Source organism: Canis aureus, chromosome 13, assembly GCF_053574225.1.
Source record: "Canis aureus isolate CA01 chromosome 13, VMU_Caureus_v.1.0, whole genome shotgun sequence".
Classification (NCBI taxonomy): domain Eukaryota; kingdom Metazoa; phylum Chordata; class Mammalia; order Carnivora; family Canidae; genus Canis; species Canis aureus.
This window is the reverse complement of record NC_135623.1, coordinates 39,091,042-39,118,936: the sequence shown is the minus strand read 5'-3', so window position 1 is coordinate 39,118,936 and position 27,895 is coordinate 39,091,042. Positions and strand designations below refer to the sequence as shown.

Genomic DNA, 27,895 nt, shown 5'->3' with positions numbered 1-27,895 from the left:
CAGATAAAAATTCTAAATCTTTTTCCACATTCATGTTATCAAGAAATTCTTATACAGTTTTCATGTATACCTTCATCCCTTGTCCCAATTCCATCCCTGAGACTTCATCAGTCACATGCCTCACAGAAGACATTAAAAAATATAGAAGATATATTTAATCCCTGGAAGGAATATGCATACATATTCAGTACACAGCTTCAATTGTTAAAAGTTAACTTTGAACAAATAAATACTTAAAGGCACAGAAGTATATTTGCATAGATGCTTTATTCAAAATTCAAATTTACTTTTTTCAGAAAAAACCTGAAACAGTAGCACAAAGCATAGTTTACTTTTTACAATAAAAGTATAAATTGTGAGAGAAACACAAATACAGTATGATCTCACTTATATGGGGAATCTAACCATTGAAAACAAAAAAAAAAATCCGTAAGAACCCGAAACTCATAGATACAGAGAACAAATTGGTGGTTGCCAAAGGCAGGGGGATGAGTGGGGCAAACTGAGTGAAAGAGGTTAAAAGGTACAAACTTCTAGTTATAAAATAAATAAGTCCTGAGGACGTTATGTACACAGCACAGCATGGTGACTACAGTTAACAATATTGTATTGGCTTTTTGAAAATTGCTAAGACACTAGATTTTAAAAGTTCTCATCACAAGAAAAAAATAATTTGTAACTGTATGGGCTAGATTTACTGTGGCTTTCATTTCACAATGAATACAAATATCAAATCATGTCATATATCTGAAATGAACAGAATGTTACATGCCCATATATATCAATAAAAAAAAGTATAAAAAGTATTTCAGATATCACAATCAGGATGTATTTATATGTAAAAAAGGAATTAAGTGGTAATCCATTACACAGGCATTCTTAATTCATAAAGTGATGCTCTTAGGGGTGTTTTCTATCCCAATTTTTCAGAATTTTCGCTTATGTAAATGCAATTAAATTTTTCCATCTCTGGTTTCTGAAACAATAGTTATGTAAATTCAAGTATCTTTTATGGAAAAAATATACATTAATGTATAACATGGAAAGTAGAAGGCAAGGAAATTTTTTTGCTTTAATGGTTAAGTTACATTGTGTGCAAATGGAAATTTCTAGAAACCCTGTCAGATAAAGACCACTTAAAGGAACTGGGAATTTTGTTCCGAGAAAATGAAGTTTAAAGAGAGAAAGAAAAGCTTCAAATATTTAAAGGCTTCTCAGGGAAAGGACAAAGAGGGCTATTTGGGATTACTCAGACTGGCTCCCCATTATCCCTGCTGACTTGGGGATGTACTGTAAATCCAGGAGAAACCAAGCCTGGGGGAGGACGAGGGAGTGATCAGGAAGGTGGCTGAGGACTGTGAAATCACATCAGGAGTATGAATGATGGCTTTGCCCTCTACTCCAGTGTTTCTACGGAATCTTATTAACAGCAGTGATGGTAATAACAGGATGTAATCATTTCATTCTTCTAAGTTCTTTATAGTCCATGTGTATTTTAAAATAAATGTACTGAGGCAGTAAGCCTGCAGCCATTCTTAGATTATTTTTCTTAGCCATTCAAAAATATTTTACCTACAAACACAAATATATTTTTATATATATATTAAAAAAGTGGTGACATAACCGGAATGACCCACAGTCTTTGAAACAGAGGTATGATTCCAGAGAATATATTGAGACAGGTATTAATTGAGTCTCACAAATAAGTTGAGATTTTAATGGGCTTCCTTATTGTTCAACTGAAATTAAAAATCTGAGCAGTTCTTTAAATCCTTTATCATTTCTCCCTGTTTTGTCATGCTTTTCAGAGCTGCTCTTTTGCTATGCCGTACTCCCTTCTGAGGCTGATACATGAAGCTGAATACATTCTTGATTGAATTTTGATTGAGAAAATGCAAGAAGAGTTATTAAAGAAATATACATATATAAAATAATAACTGCATTTAACAAATAATACTAATAAATAATAAATATATATTTAATGTAACATTTTAAGTTACATAAATACATAAATAATTTTTAGAGCAAAATATTCAACAATGGCAATGAGAGTGAAATTATTTACAATACTGAGCTCATAGATTTTTCTATAAATAGAAGTATATTGGATATCTTTTAGGGGAAGATTATATTGTTACAACTGATTTCTCCAGAGAGTTACTTATGAATGTTCTTAGTTTGTACCAAAAGAAAAACTTGTAAAGCTTACATTATTTTTTGAGAAGGGCTTTGTAGTTGCTAATGCAAAGATCCTGTCCAATTTTGCAGATACATCCTTACTGGTATTGTATAAATGTATATTGTATAAATGTATTTGATTGTATAAATGTATATTGATACATTTATTAAAATTTATTTGCATTTGATCTATCTCTACCTCTATTCTACTACCCTTCTCCCTATCCTACAAACAAGCAGCAGATGCTTTTTCTTCTTCCTTTCCTTCTTTTTTTCTTCAATACTTTGGTATGGAATTACATTTTTGAGATCAATTATTTATTGATGTTTTACTATGGATGAATACTCTGCTGCATGGCTTAGGAGATTCAGTGAAGAAAAAGATGTGGTCAAGGAACAAGCACATCATGGGAGGTTGGTTACAAAGGATGGTTATAGATGGATGGTTATGAAGGCTGGTTATGATGTGTATATATGTACATACATGTACATACTTGATCATAATACAATGTTTAACATGATATAAGGAAAGTGCTCTAAGAGTTAGATACGGTAGCATTTATTTCTATGGGGTGGTAAGGAAAGGTTTCATGAAGAAGGTTATATTTGAGCTCAGCCTTGAAGTATGGGTAATCTGTCAAAAGGAAATGATAGGGAAGAGAAAACTTTAGGTGAAAATAATGAGATTTTTTTTTTCTAGCTCTATAGTTTCAGTTTTCATCTAGAGTTGTATGGTCCATTGCAAATAAATTTTTGCGTGTGGTGTGATGTGTATTTTTTCCATATATTTATCAAGTCATTTAGAACAAGTTGCTGAATAGACTTTCTCCTATCCTTTAAATTGTCTTGGCTCCTTATCAAAAATCAACTGACCAGATACATGTGGGTATACTTCATAACCTCATGCTCTTCCACTGATCTATTAGTCATTCCCTACATAATACCATGTTGATTACTATTGTTTGGTAGGAAAATCCTGAAATTAGGTACTTTTTGTCCTACAGTTTTACTTTTCATTTTTTAGATAATTTTTTGATATTCTAAATCCTTTCTATTTTCATGTAACTTTTAGAATCAGCTTATTAATTTCTATAAAAAACATCAGAATTTATATAAGTAGGTAAAGATTTCTTATATTCCACAAAGCACTACCATTAAAAGAAAAAATATGATAAACTGGACTTTGTCTCGTGAAAAATTTCTGCTAATCATAAGGTGTGCTTAGAAAATGAAAAGGTAAAATTCAGACTGAGAGAAAATATTTGTAATACATACATCCTATAAAAGATTTGTATCTAGAATACATAAAGAGCCACTACAAATCAATAATAAAAAGACATAAACTCAATAAAAACTAGAAAAAAATTTGAAGAACATTCACAAATTAAGATCTACAAATTGGTAATAAGCATATGTCATAAACATCATTAGTCATCAGGGAAATGAATATTAAATCACTCCGAGTTACAACCTCACACAATTAGAATGCCTAAAATTCAAAAGACTTACAAAAGCAAATATGAGAGAATGTGGAGAAAATAGAACTCTCATACATTAATGGTAGGAGTGTAAAGTGACAAAACCATTTGGGAACACTATGTAACAATCTCTTGTAAAGTTAAGCATATAAATATGATAGAACCTCAAAATTCCATTCCTGAGTTTTTATACAAAAGAAATGAAAACATGTTTCCACAGAGAGACTTGTATGTGAATATTCATAGCAACTTTATTCATAATAGTTTCAAACTGGAAACCATCCAAATGTTTATCAATAGGAAACTGAATAAACAAATTGTGGTATATTCACATCATGGTATTCTACTCAGCAATAAAAAAGGAACAGACCACTGGCACATGAAAAAACAGGGATGAATTCTATAGATATTATGTTTAGCTAAAGAAACCAGACCAGAAAAATTATATTATATATGATTCTATTTATAGAGAATTCAAGAAAAGGCAAAACTAATCTATGTTGATAGACATCAGAACAGCATTTGCCTGTGGCTGGGATTAGAGTTGATTGGAAAGGAGCACAAGGGAAATTTTGGGTCCTGAAAATATTCTATATTTTAATTGTGTAGTATTGGTTTCATGAGTGTGTACATTTGTCAAAACTGATCAAACTGTATGCATAAGCTTTTTTCCAACTTAATGTAACTAAATTATATCTTAATAAAAAAAGATATATTCAGTAAAGTGATAAGACACAAAAAGCTGGAGGAAAGCCAAATATGCAAGTTGGCTTTCATAGAGAGTTGGATGGAGAGCAGTGACTAATGAGAGGTATGGTCTGAGGGTCATCAATGTTGGATGAAGTGTTGGGATTTTTCTTTACTTCCCATTGTGCTACCAAAGATGGTTTTTAAGGGAGGAAATGAGATGATCAGAGCTGTGTTTTTGGGTGATTCATCTTGCACAGGTGAGAAGAATAAGAAATGTTGTGATGCTATGGATGAGATGTAAAATATCTGCTGGGGAGAGTAGGCATTATGAGGGCAACATAATGAACAAAAACAAGAAAGGAGGTAATAACTTTGAGAGGTTATCACAAAGAGACAATTCACAAGATTCAATAACAGAAATAATTACAGGGAAAGAATTCAGGGAGTAAAAAACTTTAGGGCCCAGGACAGTGCCTGGCAAATAGTAGATGCTCTATAAATATTTGTTGAAAAAAATGAAGAAATGAATGAGGAAAGCAACAGAAACGGAATTTCTGAGAAATTCAGTTGAGTTTGGTACTACGAATAAAAATAGGAAATAAAGAAAAGTTGGCTGGAGGAAATTAGTGGCTGTGATTTAATGTTAGGCATGTTTTAATGAAGGTGTCTGCTGGACATAGAGATGAAAATGCAGAGTAGACAATGGGAACCATTGGCTTGAACATCTGGAAAGAGGTCATGGTTGGCTATAGAGATTTTAATGATTAATGTAGAGGAAATTGCTGAATTATATACATAAAAGAGATCATCCAGGAACACCACAGAAAGAAGAGAAGAGGGCTGAGAACAGAAGTTTGGAAAAGTGGGCGTAAGGCCGGGGCAGAATATTGGAGAAACAGAGGCAACAGAATTGTCAGGGAAGTAAGAGGAGGGCAATGTTAGGGAGACAAAGGGCATCCAAAGGATTGGTAGTCAGAGCTCACAAACCAGTAAGAAAAGAAAGAACAGATGATTAATAAATATGAGACACAAATGACGAACAATTACAAGAACAAATGTTTTACCTCATTATTAATTTAGAAAATACATTTTCATTTTCATTTCTCATACTACAAAGTTTTAGAAAAAAATGTATCACATTGACTCCATTGGGCTGTCCAACCTTGTAGGAATGAAGAGGCAAATACACACTAGATTTCTCATTGGGTGGACACTGTCTTTGCTTAGGGCAACAAAATGTCCATGTGCTATAGCCTTTCTCTTGATGTAGAAGTCACCCTTGACTCCCCTCTTTCTGTTCCCTTTCCATACATTCTATTCTACCAGCATGTTTTATAGATGCTACCCCCAAAGACGTTCTGAATCCACTCACCAGTCTAGACCTCCACTGTTACTCCCTTGGTCCAAGCCATCAACATCTGATCTTCCGTCCTGGCAACTATTCTTGCCTCTGCTCTCAGATTCCTGCAATCCACCCATCCTCCACACAACAACCAGACAGAGTGAACTTTTATTAATATAAATTATATGATGTCGATTATTCTGCTTAAAACTCTGCAATATCTTTTTAATTGGGCTTAGAAGAAATCCCAGACTTCAAAGTTTACATTATCTGGCTCCTGGCTACCTCTCCAATACTTATATGTTTGGTTTTGTTTTTTTTCCTTCTGACTGCTGGCCTGGTTCTAACTTAAAAACTAGTGCTCTTAACCATCATTTTGGGGTAGAGGAAGCTACAGTTTCCTTTGCTACCCACAGGTCGGTTTTTGTAGGCTTATGTATGGCAAACTGTCCTGGCCAGTTGTCACCAGATGGACCAGCATCTTTTGTCTGGAATTCCAGAAGTTTTGGATTCTTTAATCAATTCCCTGGCACTTGTACAGATGGCTACTTGAGAGATTTCCTTACCCAAATGACTCTGCTTTCAGAGAAGCCACTATTTTGTCAATTTTGAAATTCGGAACAAGCCCTAATTCTAGGTCTCTGCCTTGTGTTCGTGGAACACCTCAAGCTAAATTTATATTTTCATGACTTTTCTTCCTTTTCTGGACTCTGTCTCGTCTCCAAATTGTTAGTGGTTTTCTCTGTTCTCATTTGAGTGGCCACATGATTATGGGAACCTACAAACTGGGAAAAGAACTAGTTATTAAGATGGGGCATGTAGAGTTCTGAACAACTTATTAACTGCTGGGTGTGGCCCACACGAACCTGGCAAGCTCAGACTCCTAGTGCTTCTCCCTGAATTTACCCTGGGGAAGAGGCTTAGCTAGCAGTTCTTTAGAAAGCCCAGGATTTGGTGCCAGGTGTTTTCCTTGTAAAACAGCTGACCGACTTCACTTAGTGCAGTCAGAGTCTTGGGTTGCCTCCCACAAGGAAAAACTGGTGACCCATTTCAGTCAGTACTGCAGAAAGCTTTCCTTGAGACCTAAAATGGTTTGGGGAAAACAAGAAAAGTACCTATTGCCTATTGATTGAGTTTTGGAGATTGTTTTTGTTGTTTTTTTTTTTTTTAATGTGGTAAAGTATACATAACAAATTTTACCATTTAAATCATTTTAAAGTGGACAATTCAAGGGTATTAAGTGTATCCATGATGTTGTGTGACCATCACCACTATCTAATTCCAGAATATTCTCATTTCCCTAGAAGAAATCCCATACCCATCAGGAGTCAACCCTAATTTTTCCCCTCCTGTAGCCCCTGGAAACCACAATTCTGTTTCTGTCTCTATGGATTTGTCTATTGTAGATATTTCAAATAAAGGAAATCATATAATATGTGACCTTTTGTGCCTGTTTTTTTTTTTTTTTTTCACTTAGCGTGTTTTCACAATGTTGTGGTGTGTATTTTAGCACTTATTTTTTGTGGCTGAATAATATCCCATTGTACAGTTATACCTCATTTTATGTACCCATTCTTCTGTTGATGGACATGTGGCTTGTTCCCAGCTTTAGGCTATTGTGAGTGGTGCTACTATGACATTTGCATACAAAGTATTTGTTTGAATACATGTTTTTAATTCTTCTGGGTATACCTAAGAGTGGAAATGCAGCATTATATGGCAATCCTATGTTTACCTTACTGAGAAACTGTGAAACTATCTTCTACAGTGGCTCAACAGTTTTGCATTCCCACTGGAAACATATGAGAATGAGTTCTGATGAATTTTAGGAGTGTTTTGTAAAGGTGCCTGACTATAAGTGAATCGTTAAATGACATTTGGGTGGTGGCAAAAATCAAAAAAACAGATTCATATTTTTAAAATGAGATGCATTTCTTTCTTCTTGTTTAAAATCTCCCTCCCCTAGGGATGAGAATGGATCATGATGGCTAATCCAGAGTTGGTTCTCAGGAAGTTCTGAAAGCTGCTTGTCAGGGCACCTACATGTAAGATTACACATATAGTGCTTTGAAATCATCACAATTTAGCCATGCAGAAGTGCAACCTCACCTATTCTGTTACTGAGCTCAACTTAGCTCTGCTGTCCCCATTTCTGCTGATGTTAAAAGCCTTCTAATCTTGCCACTGAAAAGCAATATGGTCTCTTCTGGTTTAAATATAAGTGACAAGTAATTAAAACTTACTAATTCCACTCAGGATTTAAACTCATTAATTCAAAGGTCACACTGCCTGCTAGGACTGTTCTGGGCCTGGCTCTCCCCACTGTGTCTCTCCATCTCAGGAAATTACAAACATCATGACTCTGGGGGGGATGTGGTTGGTCCACACATCCTTTTGAGTTTCCTACTACCTCCGCTTGGTCTTTTGGCACGAACTTTGTCCTTATAACATGTCTGAACTACACTGGCAAGGCCTTGGGGATGTACCAGAATTTTCTACTGATATCCACAGCCTTACCTGTACCCTGTGATACATAATATGGACCCAGTGAACATTCTTTTCTCAGACCCTAGGCCTCCTCCAGCACCCTGGATTACTTACTCAGCATTTATATCACCCTCTTAGGCTGGTAGCCTATGGGTGATATGTTATAAATCCAGTGGGTCCCATATTTGTCCATCATACCATAGTATTTTTCATAGGGTGGGTTCCTTGTTCTGATGCAATATCATGTGAGAAATCCATTTGGGTGGCCTAAACTCTGTAAGACCTCAAATAATGGTGCTGATTGAGGCCCAGTTCATAAGTCAGACTCACACCTAAAATGCATTGTGAAGTCAAAATAAATCTTGGTTCCTTCCAGGAAAGAAGGGGTGCAATGGAGGCAACTTACACACTAATGAATTGTTGGTGTCCTTGAAGTATTTTCCTTTTTTTTTTTTTTTTTTATAAGCATTAATCAATGTGGCAGGTTGGATATTTAGCAGCAACCCTGATGAGTAGAAACACATGACTGTGGGCCCATAGATAACCTCTTTCCCTCTCACCATGCTCTACACATATAAACCCATTGTGCCAGCACTGATGACAGAGGCTGACCAATGTCAGCAGGCCAAATCATTCTGTTTGTTGCTTAGTGTCTCTTCCTTGGAAAATACTAAATGGTAGTGGTAATGTATGATACAGGTACAAAGATCTCTCATCCAAGCCTGAAAGTCTATCCACATAGTTCAATTCTAGACCTTTGTCCCTGATCTTCTAATATTTTTTCTTCTATGCCTCTGACTAAACAGCTAAACTATTTGTTGAGTCCATACACATTTAGTCCTCATAAAGAGGATCCGGTATGTTTCTCAAAGATCGTCCCACTGGACGAATTTCACCTAACAGACCTCACCTTCAGAACTATCACTGAATAGGAATGCATTGTGGCCAAAGTCCATTTTTGTCTCTGCTCGTGTACTGGCTCATATTCAAAGTCATGAGATGGCCCTGTGAACCAAACTTAACTTCCTTTCTCTTCCATCAGCTTGTCACTAAGATCATGATGGGTGACATGTGTCCACCTCTTTGTGCCTCACATTTGCACTTCTGGCCGTGCTTTGGCTTTGATCCCAGTATTTCACTTCTAGTTGCGATTGATCACTTCTTAGCCTGCCCAGTTTGGTGTATTGGGCAGAACCTGGCTTCTGGGAACTTTTGGGTTTGTGGTCACTTTGTTGTCATGCACTTAGTCTTTGCCAGGGCCCAGTAGAACATTTAAGCAGGTTTGGAAAGGTGTATAATTTTCTACCTTGTTTCAGAACTCTTATGGTGATTCTTCTATTTTGGTTTACCTTAAACTTCACAATGTACTTTTTTTTTTTCTAACCTTTGATGCATCTACTAACTTGAGGTCTGCTGAGTCAAATGGCCCAAATGGCAGGACCACTTATCCCACAGCCACTTCCTGATGTGGCCCTCATTCAACTCTGGCAGTCTTTCATGTCACCTTGTTTAGAGGCCGGGGGAGTATTCAGATATAGACAGCTTCTAAAAGTGGGACGTGAACTTAATTGAAGTGGGTCTGCTCAATGAGAGCAATTTCCAGTAAGGTTGAGAGCCACAAGCTGTCAGCTGGTAGCATCTGAGACTAAAATCCCTTATAGCCCCAAAGGGATTTTGGCAGCAAAGAACAGAGTCCACTACTGTTCAGATCAGTGAGGCTAACAGCTGATTTATCAATAGCCACAATGGAAGTCAGAAGCAGTGGGATAATAGCACAAAAGTGCTGAAAACATAATTGCAAATGATTCTGTATCCATCCATTATGTTTCATGAACGAATGTGAAATGAAAACATTTTCAGGCAAAAGCAGAAAAAGAAAGAAAAAAGAGAATTTCCCCCAGCAATTGAGATAATTAATTCTAAAGAATGTATTCTGGCAAAAGGAAATGGTCTGAGATGCATGTAAGAAGAAATGAAGAACAAAGAATATGATTAATATGTGGGTAAATCCAAGTGAACACTGGCTATATAAAATATAAATAATAATGTCTTGTGGGTTTTATTTAAAAACCTCTAGAATTATTGCTAATATATGAAGTATATATAACACTTGGAAATATAATTTGACTTCTTAGATACCAAGAGTAACATGGGCATAAATTTAGGCAAAAACCATGCTTTAGACACATATAGTGCTTCCTCTTTAAGAAAACAAAAATAAAAAAACCAAGGATATACAAACAAAAACTGCCAAATGACATGAAAATAAACATCTTTAAATATGGACGACTGCATAGAATTTCACATCCCAACATGTGGTTTTGTGGTAGTTATTTAATACCAGATGCTAAAAAAATAAATAAGACACCATGGTTAAATTGCATTTTTTTGTTATTTTTTTTTCTTCCCTAAAGAGATAATTCTCAACCACTTGTCTAGTATATATTGATTGAAAACCATTTGAAAATTACTCCATCTGTCAATGAAATGCAAACACCTCTGGAGTGAAATCAAACAGCTGTTTAAATGCTCAGAGCTTCACTAACAAAGAAATCTTCCTTAACACTGGTTCTGTTTACACTATTCCAAGGCAATGACTCATTCAGGGTAAAATCCAGTATTTCCAGGTTGTGTAAACACAACCATTATTTATAAGGAGATTTATAAAAAGACTAACTGCTTCCCAGCTGAAGAACTGCTGAGTACTAGAGTTAGTAGTTAGACTCGTGTGTGTGTTTGCGCGTATTTGGAAAACTCAGAATTATTAGTACTTATGACCCACACTTGAAATTCACAATAGCTCTGGATCCCTTTATAGCACAAAACCAACTAACAGGTTTGGAATAAATAGAAGTCTTATAAGCTATAATTTATAATTAATTATAATTATAATTAATATACAATTTATAATTCAAAGAGCCCATTTGTGCCATACAGAAATTAGCAAATAGTTTTCATTTAAATAAAGACACACCTTTGTCATTTCTTCTTCATTATCTTCTCATCATCTAAGGAGGAAATTGAGTAGCATGTAGATTCTGGACTGTGACAGCTTGGGTTTGAATCCCAGCTCCCTCAGTGGCTGCCTGCATGGAACTGGGCACAGCATTTCTCCTCAAGCCTCAGTCTCCACACCTGTCAAAACAGTAAATAGATCTCACACAATAACTGTGAGGACTCAAATAATTTAAATTTTGTAAAAGTAGATTTGTAGGAATTAAAAAATGTAAATCTTCTGATGCAATGCTTGTTACACAGCACTTCATACAAGTCACTTATTCTTTTAAACCACAAGGGGATCCCTGGGTGGCGCAGCGGTTTGGTGCCTGCCTTTGGCCCAGGGCGTGATCCTGGAGACCTGGGATCGAGTCCCACGTCGGGCTCCCGGTGCATGGAGCCTGCTTCTCCCTCTGCCTGTGTCTCTGCCTCTCTCTCTCTGTGTGACTATCATAAATTAAAAAAAAAAAAAAAACATTAAACCACAAGCATTTTACTGGGCTTAATAATGGCCCTCAATTCGTTAATATTCAGGTCTTGTAGCTTTTGGCAACGAATGATTATTCAAATAGATCTTCTAGAAATGAAAACTGTGGCTGGTCACTAAATTTCATTCTGATAACAACTAGGTAATTCAATTAGTCAATTATTTTTAATTGCTCAGGACTATATGGTTAATGTACAGCTGCAGGAAGCCTAAGCTGTTTAAAACCAGACACTCGGGGCAGCCCCAGGTGGCCCAGCAGTTGAGTGCTTGCCTTTGGCTCAAGGCGTGATCCTGGAGACTCGGGATTGAGTCCCAAGTCGGGCTCTCGCATGGAGCCTGCTTCTCCCTCTGCCTGTGTCTCTCATGCATAAATGAATAAAATCTTTAAAAAAAAAAAAAAAGTTAAAAATGACAATCAAGTGCATGGAGTTGATAAATGTGGGAGAGCAGCTACCTCTTGTGGGCGGAGGGGAGGGCACGGCCGGGATCCTGGGGTGGGTAGCTGCAAGGGAGGCCCTCTGGCATTAGACGTAGCTGATGCCAGGATCTGGATCAGCACCTTGGCTTCACTCTTCGGCCCCTTCCTGGGGCCTCCACTCGGCCAGACCTCCTATGAGAAGGCCGAGGTCAGGGGAGCCTGCCGCTCAAGTACATGCAGGTCAGTCTTGTGGAGCACGGAATGTTGTACCCAAGATTGCCAATCCGAGAAACCACCAAGGAACCGACACGATGCAAACACACGAGGGTTTATTTACAAGCTCGAGCTTGGGTCCAAGTGTACCCGACACAGCGGAGCAGGGACTTGGACCTCAAAGTGGGTTACAGCTGGGTTTTTTATAGGTTGATCTAGGGGATTTTCAGAAGGAGTGGAGGAATTTCTCAAGTTCTGTTTACATCCTGACGTGGGGGGATCCCTGGGTGGCGCAGCGGTTTGGCGCCTGCCTTTGGCCCAGGGCGCGATCCTGGAGACCCGGGATCGAATCCCACGTCGGGCTCCCGGTGCATGGAGCCTGCTTCTCCCTCTGCCTGTGTCTCTGCTTCTCTTTCTGTGTGACTATCATAAATAAAAATTAAAAAAAACAAAAACATATCTACATTCTGATGTGGGGCTTTCAAGGGCATTGAGCTCCGTTCTCATTCTAATATGGGACTTTCTACCACGGCGCTGGGCTCTGTTGTCTTTCTGATATGGGATTCCCTGCAGTTTTTCCCATAAAGTTCAGCTTATTCACAGGGGCCTTAGATGGCTGTACTTGCGCTAATGCTGAACTTGAGGTGGGACGGCCTTGATTTTTCTTGCCCTCCACAGGAGCACTTGGGCGGATTTGGAAAAGCCAGCAGACAGCGGCCAGCACCCCGGGCCCCGAGTCCGCCCACAGCCCAGGAGGGCCCCGTGGGAACGCCGCAAGCCCAGCCCGCGGCCCTGGTCAACCCGACGGCCTCCCGGGCATTTCCGGCGGCTCCTCGAGGGCAGTCCCGGCTCTGCCGCTCGGCGTGTCCGCGCAGAGCCACCGCGGGCTCCCCCCCGGCGCCAACACCGCCGGGCCCCGCGAGCCTCACGCCGCCAAGGGCCCCACCGAAGGGCGAGGCGCTCCGACGCCAGGCATTTCCTGTTTAGGCCGGAAATAAGCAACCGGTCACCTTGGGGGTCCGCACAGCTCGCCGGCACCAGCGACCTGCGGTGGTGGCACCGGAACCGCTTATTTCCGGATTTCCTTCCGTTGGTGAACGCACGCACCAGCGCGACCCTTCACGGACGCGCAGAGGCGGGAGACACGCTCTCGGGGAGCTTCCGGAGGACGCGCTGCGCTTTACGACAGGGCCGCTTCCGGAAGGTTTCCTAGCAACGCTCTGCTTTGGGAGAGCGCGACACGCCTGCGCCGCTTTGCGCCCGGCGGAGCTCCAGGGCCCCGGGTGTCGTGGCGTGGTGGCGGTGCTCGCGTCGGAGCTGCCGAGCTTGGTGCCCCGCGGCCTGTGCCTCCGAAGCTCTAAGCTCCGTGCGGTGATAATGTCTGTGGTCACGCAGTAATGAACAGGTCCTGTGACAAAAGACACTTATGTGGAAGGCCAGGGCCAGTCATCGACGAGCGACCGAGGGGGGATCTTAAAACAGAGTGAGCATGCACCTGAGGGAAGGAAGCAGAGGTGGCCGGACAGTGAAGCCTTAGCTGACGCGGACGGCCGGAGTCAGGCCTGCCTGAGCGTACGTCCAGGTGAAATGCAGGTCCCCAGAGCGAGAGAGCAGGGGCTGGGGGTGCGGGGGATGGGAGGATGGGGGAGGGGAATGTCACATGTCACTTCCCGGACATTGCCTCTGTGTTATTTATCCTTTGCAGAAAGTCGGTGGTCCTGGGATGTCGACTGCCAGCTTTGTTTTATAGCAGAAGTCCGTCAGGGTCAAAAGGAGAAGCACCTGCTCGGAACCGCACAGACAGGGGGCGCCCGGGTGGCTCAGCGGTGGAGCATCTGCCTTTGGCGCAGGGCGTGATCCCGGGGCCTCGGGATCGAGTCCCACATCGGGCCTCGCCCTCTGCCTGTGCCTCTGCCTCTGCCTCTCTTCGTAGCTCTCATGAATGGATAAAAAAAAATTAAAAAAAAAAATCGCGCAGATAGATGATAGAGCTTGCACTAGGACCCAAGCCGGTTCTGTTTCCGAGGTTCTCTTTCTGTGGCTCTGTGTGCTGGAATAAAGAAAAGGACTATTGAATAAGGGAGGCTCGTCTTGGGAGATGAAATAAGATTACAAAAAGAAAGAAAAGAAAAAAAAAAACTGTCAGGGGTTAATGCTTCAGTCTTCTGGAAGAGGGGAGAGGGGGTTAGAAACTGCCTGTAGTGTGATGAAAACAAAATGCGGCCAAAGCATACGGCTGCCTGAAGGAGAAAGCTGGCCTTGGTAGAGAACAGAAGATATTTGGGGTATAATAGAGCTTAGAGCGAAGGAAGCCCCATCTGTGGTCCTCTCTTCAAGGCCAGATCTAAATATGCAGAATATGGGTGGCTCTACCCTTTTGCAGAGTGCTGCTCCCCACCCACCCCTAAGGGATACACCAGTGGAAAAGCACAACACCTGTAATGAATGACACGTAAACAGATGAACCCAGTGGAGGCCACACGCCCTGGACTGGAGCAGAGAGAGAGGGGAGCAAGTGTTTTGGAAAGTCCTCTAACTTTAAGGATAAAGGAGCATTTTGCCAAGAATGTACTGCTTGGTACCATTGTCCCCCTGACATAAAAGCCACACTGAGTACAGCTTTGGGGGGAGGAAGTATTCTCGTTTTGCAGAGGGCAGCAAATGAGGATGTGGTGGGAAGTAGATTTGGGGACCTTAGTTTTCCAAGTAAATGTTTAAGCTATGTGATAGCATGGGTGAAGTGGTAAAGCCAGAGCCGCAGAGCTAACTCTGCTAGAAGAGCGGTGGAGTCTTACGTAGGGAGGATTGGGACTCCACATGTGGCCCAGAGGCTAATCTGTCTCAGGCTCCAGTAGGAGTGGAATAGCCCTATTTGCCACCCCCCCCCCCCCCAGGGCATGTCAGCTTCTCTTACTTGAGAAGAGCAGAAAGCTTAGAGAGAAAAACCAGAGCATGCTTCTTCGAGAGATGCAGTGCACACTCTAGCAAAGCCTAGCTGTTCTTGCTGTAATGTGTAAGCCCAAGCACTCAGCAGCTTTGCTTAACGCATTGTTTGGCCTCAGCGAGTCTACCTGAACCCGAAAAAGCAGAGTCTGAGACTCGTCTTTTATGAAGGGAGTTTACTAAAGATGTCATCTCAGGGGCCATGACTGAATGGGAAAAGAGAAATGGGGAAGGATTGCCAAAGTAAGGATGCATCTTTGAGCTGGTTATAGCTGTGGGAAACTGAGGCTTGGTCCCAGTGGGGCACTCTGAGGGCATGTAGGATACATGGCTGACTTGTCAGTGGGGCTGAAAAGCGGACATTTAGCCAGTGTCTTCAACTCTGCGTTGACCTAAAGAGCATCCCACAGGATGCCAGTCTTCCAAATTTACATGTGCGTTGATACCAATCAGGTTTCCAGAGACATCCGATGTCAAGTGTTGGGGAAGTCTCACGGAAGGAAATAAGAGAAGTGGGTAGAGCTGAGGCAGGGGCAAGTTGTAGCAGCCATGGGTAGAGTAAAATATTTGAGGTGCAGTTCAAAAGGCACTTGATACAAATAGCATCTTACAAATTTGCTTAAACAAACATGGAAAAATTGAAAAACAATACCGAAGCTTTAGGTCAAGAAAACACCATCCTGCTTGTATAGGACAGGGATGCAGGGCATACAAAATAACAAGCAGAATATGCAAAGAGACATTTTAATAATAGAAGCATTATTTATTTATTAAAGATTTTTTTTCATTTATTTGACAGAGCATGAGCGCAGGAGCAGGGGGAGTGGCAGGCAGAGGGGAGAGAGAAGCAGACTCCCTGCTGAAGCTGAAGGCTCCCTCCTGAGCTGAAGGCAGACACTTACCCAACTGAGCCACCCAGGTGCCCCTAATGACAGCATTTTTTAAAATCATTATTGTCATAGTTTTACTAGTTCTTCCTTAGGGATGAAAGTGAAATTCTAAAAAGCAAATCTTTCATTGTGCACCTTCCATTTGCCAGTTACCTTAAATACATACTACTCAAATCTCCCACAAGCACACGAAGGAGGTATTATTATCTCCATTTTTAAAGAAGAGAAAATTGAGACCAAATGAGCAGAGTTGCCGAAGTTCTCATAATCAGATACAGGCAGAGCCAGGGTTTCAATCCAGAAGTTCGGTTCTTTCACTTACACTTAGGACCTTATCAGAGGCATTCTTCTGGTCTTCCTGGAAATCATACCAAATCCACTGCATCTCACCTTCTTATGTAATAACCTGCAGAGTAGAGAGAGCCATCTGTTTCTAGAGCAACATATTTGAGTCCATAAGCAAATAGGTTGGCAGAGAACAGAAGGATTATGACATTGCCATTTGGCATTCCTGACTTACTCTGCATTTATAAAATAAAAATGCATGGTCCAACATGTTGATTTCACAAGCTTATCATTATCATTCTTTCTGAAATAAGCATAGTCAGGGACATCATGTACAAAATAAGGGATGGAGGATGAAGTCAGGTAGGAGGAGTTTTTGTTTAACTGCTATCTCATAAAGCACTAGCTTACAAGTGACTTTGTGAAATATGCTTCAACATTGAGGCCAATGAGAAAAAGAACTAAGGGAGAAAAACTTGGGATTTATTTTAAGAGCACAATATCACAAGATTACTTAAAAAAGCAGGGGTTCCAAAACAAGGCTGATTATCCAAATTCGCCTGAAGAACTTTATATAGATACCTGAATGCACCTTCAGGGAGTGTATCTAGGAATAAGACTCCGAAATGTGTGTGTTAAAAATATCCTGTGGTCATTCTGATGATCAGCCTCAGTTTATAGCCACTACTTAAAAGTGTTCATAAGCTAATATGTAAAGAGTCTACTTACATATTTTAATTTGTATGTCTAATCTTGGAGAATCAACTCATAATTTAGTGTGAATCCTAAGTGCTCAAAACAGTTATGATATTCAGTAGACTTTCAATTCTGATCAATAGCCGTTTAGAAATCCCTTCACTGTTAATAAGTCAATGAGTAGAAACAAAGTGAAACAGATGTCAATCAGTTTTTTTAATACCTTGCACATTGTACAATGAGAACATTTTGGAAAATGGAGACAGTATAAGCTAAAAGAAAGTATAGGACAAAGATAATAAAGGGAAGAGCAGAAACATGTTAAATAGGACAGAACATTTGATGGAGAGGACCAACAAAACAAAATTTTGATTCTTTGAGAAAACTAAAATAAAATTTTAGCTAAAGTTTGACTAAGAAAAGAGGAAGGAGAGACTGCTATAAATGAAAACCATGTGACTAAAGATGTAGCAAAAATAACTAATAAAAATATGATCAACTCTATGTCAATAAGTTTAGAGAATTTTAACAGGTATATAATGGAAAAATATAATTATTTAAGCTGACACATAGCAATATAGAAACAAGAGTTCTCCTAAGAGATCAATGAAATTGAAATAGTAGTTACAAATATTCTCAGACACAAAAGACTTCAAAGCAAGCTCTCGGTTTGGACCCTTAAAGAAAAGAGAATAATCTTTGTTTGCTTGTTTTGTTTTTTTGTGTTTTATATCTGTAAACATTTCATACATACCTGTTTTATATTCTTTATCTAATAATTCTAGTATTAACAGCCCTTAAAGGGGCAGGTGTCCTTGACTCTCGTTTATTGGGTACTTGGTGTCCTTTGGTTTTGAACTGTTTGATTTCAGTAGGTGTGATGCCCACGCACTTAAATTAAGGCATCTTTCTCCATAGAGGATTTGCTTTTATTTCTAGTTCTGTTTTTACAAGTATCTAGGAAACACCACTGACTTGGGACCATTTCTGACTTACGGTTTTAGGCTCAGCATTAGAGGCTCATACTTGGCTTCCCCACCAGTGCTGGCCTCAGGCTCAGTGTCCCACTTGTGGTGTTATAGGATCCATGCCTAGGGCAAGCTGCCTCACTTGCCTCCCAGATGTGCCAGTCTGAGCTTCCATCTAATTCTGTCCTAGTTAACCTTTTTTGAAGCAAGTCACAAAGATCTCCCTTCATATTGAAAATCAATAATACCTGAAATAATATTTCCTGGATAAAGTTTAGTTGTGAACACTGGGGCCAGAGAAAACGGGCTTAGGGATGGAGAAGAGACTCAAACCTGTGGTTAAGTTTTATTTTTTAAGCTGAGTGGTGGGTACAGGAGGCTTGCTTTATTTATTCAATTTATTAGTATTATTTAAGAATATGTATTTTTGTATGTATCATGTATTTTATGAGAAGCTAAAAAAAAAAAAAACAACCCAAATCAATAGCAATTTTCACTAAAACATCTCTGTGACATTGTGAGAGAACTAACATACCAACAGCAAAATTGTGCACAAGTCTATACCAACTGAAAACAGTGCCCTTCAGCACAGACACGAGTGCTGAGAGAATAGCGCTGGCCCAACAGAAGACATGCCCAGATTGAGCTGGGTAGACGGGAGGGAAATGGTAAATTGACATATGGTAGCCTTGTGGGTTTGTTCATAGAGTACTTCTCTATGACTCCTGTGGACTCCCAGATGAATTTGAGAAGAATTTGGGGTGAAGTTCTCACAGATATAGTGGGAAGAGGTCAGAGAAAGACTGTATATTGTGAGTCTACAGTCTCCTGTGTCCCTGGGTTCATGGGTTATGCAAATTGCATGTAAATAAGAGCTCCAATTCCCCTCTAGTCTTGAGAGCAACTTTAAAATCTTAGCTTTCATGTAGTGTCGACTCCAATTGTCTTTTCCCTTGTGTTTCGATTTTACATACTTCTCTTTGGTTGCCCAGTAACATACCATGGAGAAGCAATTTGAAAAATGGAGCCATGGTACTTAGAAACCTTAATTCCACTCTTATGAGGAACAATTTATTCCCAGGGTGTGTGTTTTTTTTTTTTTTTTTTTTTTTTTCATCATAGGATCAGACCCATTGAGATAGCAACATAGCAAAGATATCTGTTAAATTCTTACCTATGGGTCAGGATATTAAAATGCCATGTAATTGGGAACCCTGGGTGGCGCAGCGGGTTGGCGCCTGCCTTTGGCCCAGGGCGCGATCCTGGAGACCCGGGATCGAATCCGACGTCGGGCTCCCGGTGCATGGAGCCTGCTTCTCCCTCTGCCTGTGTCTCTGCCTCTCCCTCTCTCTCTCTCTGACTATCATAAATAAATAAAAATTAAAAAAAATGCCATGTAATTGGAGCTCCTGTTTAGAGATATTAGTAAGTATTGCACTGAAAACCAACCTAGTAGTAAATGAGAAAACAGCAAGCCAGGAGGGTTTGTATAATTTCACTCAATTCTGTGTTCTACCCAATTGACCAGGCAAAAAAGTAAATTATGTTTGAAAATCAGTCATGCAAGGTTTCTGGCCACTTTTCATAAAAATGGATTATCTGTCACAGTTCTGTGAAGCTTTAACCCCATGTGACATAGTAACGTTTTAGTACAGTGCTGTGAGGCAGTAGCCAGTCGGGCATGATGTGAGGGGCCCCTAGGGCTGCCCACCTCAAAATACTAAACTCTACCTACTGTCTTCCTATTTTGTCTGAAAGTTGGATTCATGACCCAAATATCTTATGGAATTGAAGCCTTTTTTTTTTTTTTGTCGTTGTTTGCTTTTCAATAATCTATTCTTTCTTGTTATCAGTGAGGAATGTGGAGTTTAAAAGCAGAAGGGTGGGGATCCCTGGGTGGCACAGCGGTTTAGTGCCTGCCTTTGGCCCAGGGCGCGATCCTGGAGACCCAGGATCGAATCCCACGTCGGGCTGCCGGAGCATGGAGCCTGCTTCTCCCTCTGCCTGTGTCTCTGCCTCTCTCTCTCTGTGTGTGTGTGACTATCATAAATAAATAAAAATTAAAAAAAAAAAAGTTAAAAGCAGAAGGGTGTTTTCTGGTTAAGTATCACTTGTTAACATGTAGCAAACTGTAATTCTGAGTGACTTTGCTACATGAAAGAGTAATCATAGTGGCAGGGGTGGTTGCTATTGTTGCTTGAATTGAGATACAACCTGTGTAAAGTGAAACAGTGTTCAGTGTTTGGATGAATAATTTTTACATGTGTCTATACCCAAGTAACCACCACCCAGGGGCTCCTTCCTGTCCCTTCTGAGTCAATACCAGCTCTGTCTTCCCTCCCACACACACCAAAAAGGCAAACACTATTCTGACTTTTATCGCCACATCTTGGTTTTTCCTATTTTAGAAACTTGTATAAATAGAATCATTCAGTATGTACCCTTTGGTGTCTGGCTTTTTCAGCTTCACATTATATTGATGAAAATCATTCATGTTATTGTGTTTATCAGGAGCTTGTTCTTTTTCATTGCTTATACTCTTCTATGGATATACCACAGTTTATCTGTTCTACTGTTCGTAGACAATTGGATTGCTTCTAGTTTTTGATTATGATAAACAAAGCTGCTGTGACCACCCCTGTACATGTAGCTTGGTGGACATACACACTCATTTCTCTTAGATATATACTAAGGAGTGGAATTGCTGTGCCATAGGGTATGCATATTTTAGCTTTGGTAGAAAATACCCAAACTGTTTACTGGGAGGGTGGTTTTGATGGGAGGTGCACTGGCAATTCTCTGCCTCTCTAGATCTATTTTCCGTTGTTCTCTGTCCTACTGTGTGCCCTGAATCATCCTAGTTCCCAGTTTCCTTATACTGTGGTTCCTGGTTAGATTCAGTCAATGGACAGCCCAGCAGTTGATTGGAGACAGGGGAGTTGGAGAGAGAATTGGACAGCCCCTCTTCTAAGGCTCTAACTTGCCCTGGTTCCATGAACACCATCCTTCTTCCTCTCCTTAGGCTCAGCAAGTGATTACAGATACCTGTTGGTACTAGTTCCTGGGCACTTCCCCATCTAACATAGTGCTTTTAGGCCTACTCACATCCCTGAAAACATAATTATTCTATAGAAATCTAAAACCTTTGAGTATGCTATTTTTGTCATAGAGATTTTGAATGATACAGGAAGAAATAAAGGGCATTTTGAGAGAAACCAGAGTGTGTTGGAACACATAGGGTTTTCTGCTCAGCATGAGAGAATTGGCACAGGCAAGAGATTGGACTGAAAGTAGTTGTTTAGGGCAATTCACGTCAACAAATATACTGGATGTGGACTGGAATTTGGAGCAATATAAATATGAGTTTCCTATCCTCAAGTGCTTTTTTTTTTTTTTTTTTTTTTGGTTTTTGATAAATTTTTCCTTTCACTATTTAATTTATTTTACTTTTAAAATTTAAATTCACTTTGCCAACATATAGTACATCATTAGTTTCAGATGTGGTTTTCAATCCTCAAGTAGTTTTGTTGACAGGTAGACCTTGACTTTGATCCTAGCTGCACATGACTCTACTAAGCTTCTCTCTCTCTCTCTCTCTTTTCATCTATAATATGGAAATAATGATCATACCTATTTTAGGTTGACTAGTAGTTCAATCACTGTCACACCTCTGAAGTAGTCAGTTAGTGAAGGAAAATCAAGCTAACCACACACTGAAGATGAGATAGAGGTTTTGTGATTTCATTAAAGGAATTCACCTAGCAGTGGTAGGGTTTCCTAGGAGGACTTCTTGAACTACTCAGAATCTTGGAGGCATAGTCTCCTATATTCTATAATTTCACGGGGGCTACAAAAATCTAAGGATAGTGAGGCTTGCTTTAACGGTGGCAGTATAGAAGAATGGTTAAGACAAGGCAAAGGTTTGGGAGTCGGTTCCAAGTATGAATCTAGACTTTGTCGCTTATTGACTGTGTGCCCTTGATCTAGAGATTAAAATGTCTTAGTTCTGTCCGCTGTAAAATGGGGAGAATCATTCTTATACCTTTTATGGTAACTGTTATTAATGCATCCTTTCCTCCCACAAAAAGATATGTACACATAGTTATGAACATAGTCACTCATACCCCAGCTAAATGCTGGTATAATCTGTCAGGAAACACAAGATTGCAATAACAGGTTGATGCTACTGGTAACACTGTTGTGAGGGTAAGATTGAGAGTGGGTATGTTGGAGGGAGGGAGTGAGATGCTTGGGAAGGTATTAAATATACATGAAGTCTGGGAATGCCGGTGTGAGGATGCCATGTGCGTATTTTGAATTAGATTCTGATTTTGGATTAGAAAATTAGAATCTGCTAGGCAAATTAGAAGATCTGAGAGGGAGAATATTAAAGTGTGTAAGTACATTGAATCAATCTGCAGGGATTTTTTTGGTTTTGAACAATGGTTACTTGAATAAGTTCTCCTTTTGCAAGTCCAGCACTCTAGTACTTATGTCTTCATGTACCTCTTAGAGATATGAAGTCAAAGTCAACCAGTCTCTCCCTGGTTCTGTCTATCTCTGTATTTGTCTTTCTTACATGCGCGCACACACACACACACACAGGATGACATATTCTCAGTAACTATATATTTCAAAGCAAGTCCTGACATTAATTAGCAAGAATATAAGCAAGGACACCTAAAGGGATTTTTTGAGAAAACAAATTCTAGTTTGTGGGCAGGCATGCCAAAGCACAAAAGTTTTTGAAGGCAGCGAAGGCTTTGGGCAAATTCTCATAACACTGAAGGATGAGGAAATAGTCAAGGAAGCAAACAATGTGCTTCTGGCACCCTGCTGGTGATTCAGAAAATTCTGATTCAAAAACAGGAATTATTTTCAAAGGTCTTTTGACAGAGCCGACAGCTCCTCAGCTGTCAGCCACTCTCCAGAGACCCTAATGAGCTCTTCCTTGTCAGGTCTTTCTGTCTAAACAAGAAATTGCTAGTCTCTGTATCCGCCACCCCACAGTGAATGCACCTACCTTTGCGTATGCATGGTATAAATTATTATTTAATGCAAACACTTGTTCAGGTTGATCAGTAAGTTGTTTCTGTCAACCTACATCAGTGTGGTCTTTAATGTGTCAGTGACTCAACAGCAGAGTATGTGTGTAAACAGGTGGTCAGAATTTTTTTTTTTTTTTTATTGGTAAACTAATAGATATTCCTAAAGAAGTTACTGCAGTTACCTATGGGACTCATTCCTGAGGCTTTTGTAGATGGTCAGAGTACTTTACCTTATTTTTCACAATAATAGCAGATCATAATAAGGGGCAATAGAGATGACATTCAAGAGAAAAAATTCTTCTTTAAATATATTTAATACATCTCATTGTTCCTTCTCTATGATACTCAAGAACCTTGCCTAATTCTATATAAAGAGACTGTCATTTCAAGTTTAGAATTCAGAAAACCCCTTCTAAGTTGGCATCTGTTAGTAGATGACACAGCACTATTTTCTAAAATAATCTTTTTTGCTGATTTCTTCATGTTCTTGAAAAAATTCTGCACTGGCTCCCTCTCTCCCCTCCATGCTAAATGATGTTTTCTCATTTTTCTTTTAATATTCTTCCTCAGTATAGCATGGGGGAGTCAAGGGCATCAGCCTTAGAGTAGTTCACACCTGGGTGTGAGTTCTGGCCAAATTCTTCTTGGTTCTTTTTTCCTACGTTGATCACCTCTCTGTTATCTGGTGTGTCATCAATGTATTTAGAACTACCTCCTGCTTTACTGAAGTGAAATTTTCTTCTCTTTCATTAAAATCTCTCCAGACACTCAATTCTCTTAGTAATTTGCCTCCAATGTTTGAGAAGAGAAGCTATCCACTTTATAAAAAATAAATGAAAACAACTAAAATACAATAAAAACAATGAAAGCTAAAGTAACAATAAAAATTAGAAAAAGAAACTATGTTCTTCAAAGCTTATTTCTTTTTTTTTTTTTAAGATTTTATTTATTTATGAGAGTGAGAGAGAGAGAGCCAGCAAGAGGGGCAGAGGGAGAAGGAGAAGCAGACTCCCCACTGAGCAGGGAGCCTGACTCAGGGCTCCATCCCAGGACCCCAGGATCATGACCTGAGGTGAAGACATTTAACTGACTGAGGCAGCCAGGCACCCCCAAAGCTTATTTCTATAATCAAAGCAATGGAAAGAAGGAAAGGAAGAGAGAAATAACAAAATCAATCAGTGCCTACATTTCATAAACTCGAGATTGACTTCTAGTATGGCCAAGTAACCTCTTATAACTTATAACTCCAGGTAAACAAAACAAAACAAAACCCCCAAAAAACAGCACTGGTGAGTGAAGAAAATTCTGTCCATTCTGGGTCAAAGTTGACACTTGACTGGATAAAATGGCATCTGTGAATATCTTATTTTTTAGGTGGCATTGCTCTTTCTGGCCAGAAAAATGAGAAGACAGAGATGAGAGAGATCATAATTGCTGGGAAAATGAAGAAGGAATCCAGAAGAGGAGAGAGTCAGAGATGAGAGGCTCCAAATTCTGTATATAAGTTCTGCCCAAGTCTTAGCCCAACTCCTGGACTGTATATTTGTGGATCAGAGTTAAAGCAATCCAACTGAGGATAAAATAATACAACTTATATTTTAGTCGTCACTCAAAAGACAGGGTTTTTTTTTTTTTTAGCTTGAGAGCAACAAAATTAATTGCTTGCTAAAATAAGAGCAACAGATTATTCTTAAATCATCCACTATGTTCAGTACACAATTAAAAATTACTTGATGTACAAGGATTTGGGAAATTGTGAGAAAAGATAATCAACTAAGACTAACCCAAGGAATAATTAGCAGACTAAGGAGTTTAAAACAACTAATACAACGAAACACAATAAAATAAAGGAAAATACGTTCACAAGAAATGAAAATAGAAAACTCAGCAGAGAAATTGAAACAATATCAAAGAAACGTAAATTGTATAACTATAACCTTCAAATGTGAATTTTTTTTTCAAATGTGAAATTTAACACACTGGATAGGCTAACAGAGTAGAGACGATAGAGAAATAAATTAGTAAAGTTTAATATATGTGATCTGATGAATAATTTTAAAAAATAGCATCCCGGGGACTTGTGGAACAATATCAAAAGGTGTAGCATATGTGTAATTGAATATATAGAAGAAGAAGGGAGAAAGAATTAGGCAGTAAGCATATCCTAAGAACTAAAGACCAAAATTTCACCAATTTGGTGAAAAACAGAAAAATTCAGATGTAAGAAGCTCAGTGATTCCAAAAAGGGCAAATGTAAAGAAAACCATACTTGTGCACATCATAGGTAATCTGCTAGAATATCCAAGTTGAGAAGAAAGTGGCTAAAGAACACATTATAGGGCGCCTTGGTGGCTCAGTCAGTTAAGCATCTGCCTTCCGCTCAGGTCATGATCCTAAGGTCCTATGATAGAGCTCCCTGCTATCTGTCAAATAAATAAATTCTCAGAAAACAAAAACAAAAACAGAAACAAACCCACAAAACCCCCCACATTATATATAGTGGAACAGTGATCAAATTCTACTAAGTTCTCAACAAAAACTGTAAAATCCAGAAGACAGTATAACAATTTGCTTACAGTGCTATAAGAGGGAAATTTCAACCCAGAATTCTATATTCCCCTCCCCCCCAATCCAAATATCCTTCAAGAAATAGAGCAAAATAAAGACATTTGCAGATGAAAGAAAATGAAGAGAACTAATTACCAGCAGGCCTGTGCTACAAAAAAAAAAAAAAAAAAAAAAATACTAAAAGAAATTTTTCAGAATTAGAATTTTTCTGAATTTTTCAGAAAAAATACTAAAAGAAATTTTTCAGAATGATAGCAGAAACTCAGGTCCTTAAGCAGGAATTAAGAGCATTAGAAATGATGTACATAAACAGACTTTTTTTAAATCTTAATTTCTTGAAAAAACATGACTGTTCAAAGGAAAATATATAATATTGTACCATATGAAGATGTAAGGAACATAACAATTGTCATAGAAGGGACAGGGGAAAACAGTAAATGGGCCTATTTGGTTGACAATGCTTGAATTTTATGTGGAATAGCACGATACTTATTAACTCTACAGAGACTGAAAAGTTTAAGTTGCCTATTGTAATTCAGAAGCAATCACCAAAATATATTGTGAAGAAGCACAGCTAGAGAGCCAATAAATATACTCGCTCAGTTTTTTTTCTTTTTTTTTTTTCAAATTTGGGTTCTCAAATACTTGAAAATATTTGATGCAGTACAATTTAATTATGCTTTCTAGTTCTGAAGCTATACATCAGCCTAAAAAGAGATACACATGTGAGCATGGCTGAGGATGAGTGCTATTTATTTTAAGACTAGAATATTCCTGATGAAGACTTCTATGATAGAGTTAAAAGCATTTGTGGTCCAAGATTTTGGTTTTAACTACTAAAACCCGAACCATCTGCTCTTTCCCATGAAAATCTCCTTGACCCTTTTTCCCTTTCCCCATATTTTATGTGCCCCTGGGAGAAGGTTTCTGTCTCCCATTCATTCCTATTCACACAGTAGGAACAAATCTGGAAACTTCTGTGAAGGAAGTGTATCACTGGGAAAGTAAACAAGTGGCCTGAAATTCGTGGAATAGCCATTTATTAATTTCTTTTTGTAGAAATAGATGAAAAATAAATTATAATCATTATTTTAAACAAAGTATGATAATTTCACTGAGATCTCACCTGTAAGATATCTCTGCCTGTCTCATTTAGGAATGATGAAAGTATGAAAAATATCTAAATTCCTTTTTTGTTTAGGATATTTTTTTATATATTTTTTTGTTTATATATCCATATTTATTACACAGACTAAGGAGAAATATGCCCATTTCTATTCAAAATAAAGCAAAAGGAAGTTGTAATATGATTTCACCATGGATGGAAGTCATAACTGGATTTTACCGTAAAGTGGCTGGAGGTTGTAAGCACATTTCCATCTGGGTTTATAATCTATCTAGAACACTCTTCCCCTGTTATGGAATAAGAGAGGAAGAGAGGTCAAGAAATGTCTTCCTTTCTTATGGAATAGTTCCTTGGTGTTTCCTGCAGAGAATTAATTATAGTCTTGGCATAACTCTCTATCAGGTTCTCCCTGCTGCTTTTCTCCCTATCTGTGAATGAGAAATTCCAGTGTTAGAGCTTATAACAATTGACACAGCTGAAATGCAAGTAATATCTAAAGGCTGTTTGTGCATAATATTAACCAGGAAATAGACACACATAAAACCTTTTCACTGTTTTGTTTTGGGGATTTTGTGAACTGGTTTTAATTCTATCTGTATCCTGCATCATTTTTCCTATGTCCTTTTCCACATCTCATGTTTAAAAGAATCTAGGAATGAGTTAGTTCAAGGAGAGGAATTTTAGGGCCATTGCTCTTATGATCTGTTGGGTCTGCCTCGAACTTAATTCTCACTATGAAGGACACAGTAAAGTATAAGTTAAAATCTATAGAAGAATGATTAGAGTCATGGTACATGGGATGAAATTTCAGTTCCACCCTACTCCTAGCTCCTGTGACCTTGAGTAGTTACTTCTTCAAGCCTTGACTTTCTAACCTTTAAAATGGTTGATGATAGTATTCATGCCATGGGTCAATATAAGTATTAAATCAAATAAACCATTTAAAGCACTCAACGTAATGCATAGCACATCATAAGCAATCTATAAGTGTTAGTTATTATCATCATATTTCTGTCTGTTTGACTTTTTCCATCTCAAGAAATTTCCTGTTGGTCTTTTTGCAAAGAAACCAGAGTGACCG

At 39.0% G+C, this 27,895-nt stretch overlaps 2 long non-coding RNA genes across 3 annotated transcripts; one reads left to right on the top strand and one right to left on the bottom strand.

Annotated features, from left to right (window-relative positions):
- LOC144282301 (uncharacterized) lies at positions 1-16,666 on the bottom strand. Of its 2 annotated transcripts, XR_013350695.1 has the most exons (5): positions 16,446-16,666; positions 13,237-14,340; positions 11,150-11,310; positions 5,719-5,826; positions 1-1,868 (listed from the first exon to the last, which is right to left on the bottom strand). It is a non-coding gene; the product is annotated as an uncharacterized LOC144282301 (long non-coding RNA). The 2 variants fall into 2 exon arrangements; XR_013350694.1 differs by lacking the exons at positions 13,237-14,340; positions 16,446-16,666 and adding an exon at positions 12,913-13,218 and having other exon boundaries at positions 13-1,868.
- Positions 13,242-27,828, top strand: LOC144282300 (uncharacterized). Its single transcript, XR_013350693.1, has 3 exons — positions 13,242-13,872; positions 13,996-16,152; positions 24,495-27,828. It is a non-coding gene; the product is annotated as an uncharacterized LOC144282300 (long non-coding RNA).
- Positions 27,829-27,895: the final 67 nt, after the last annotated feature.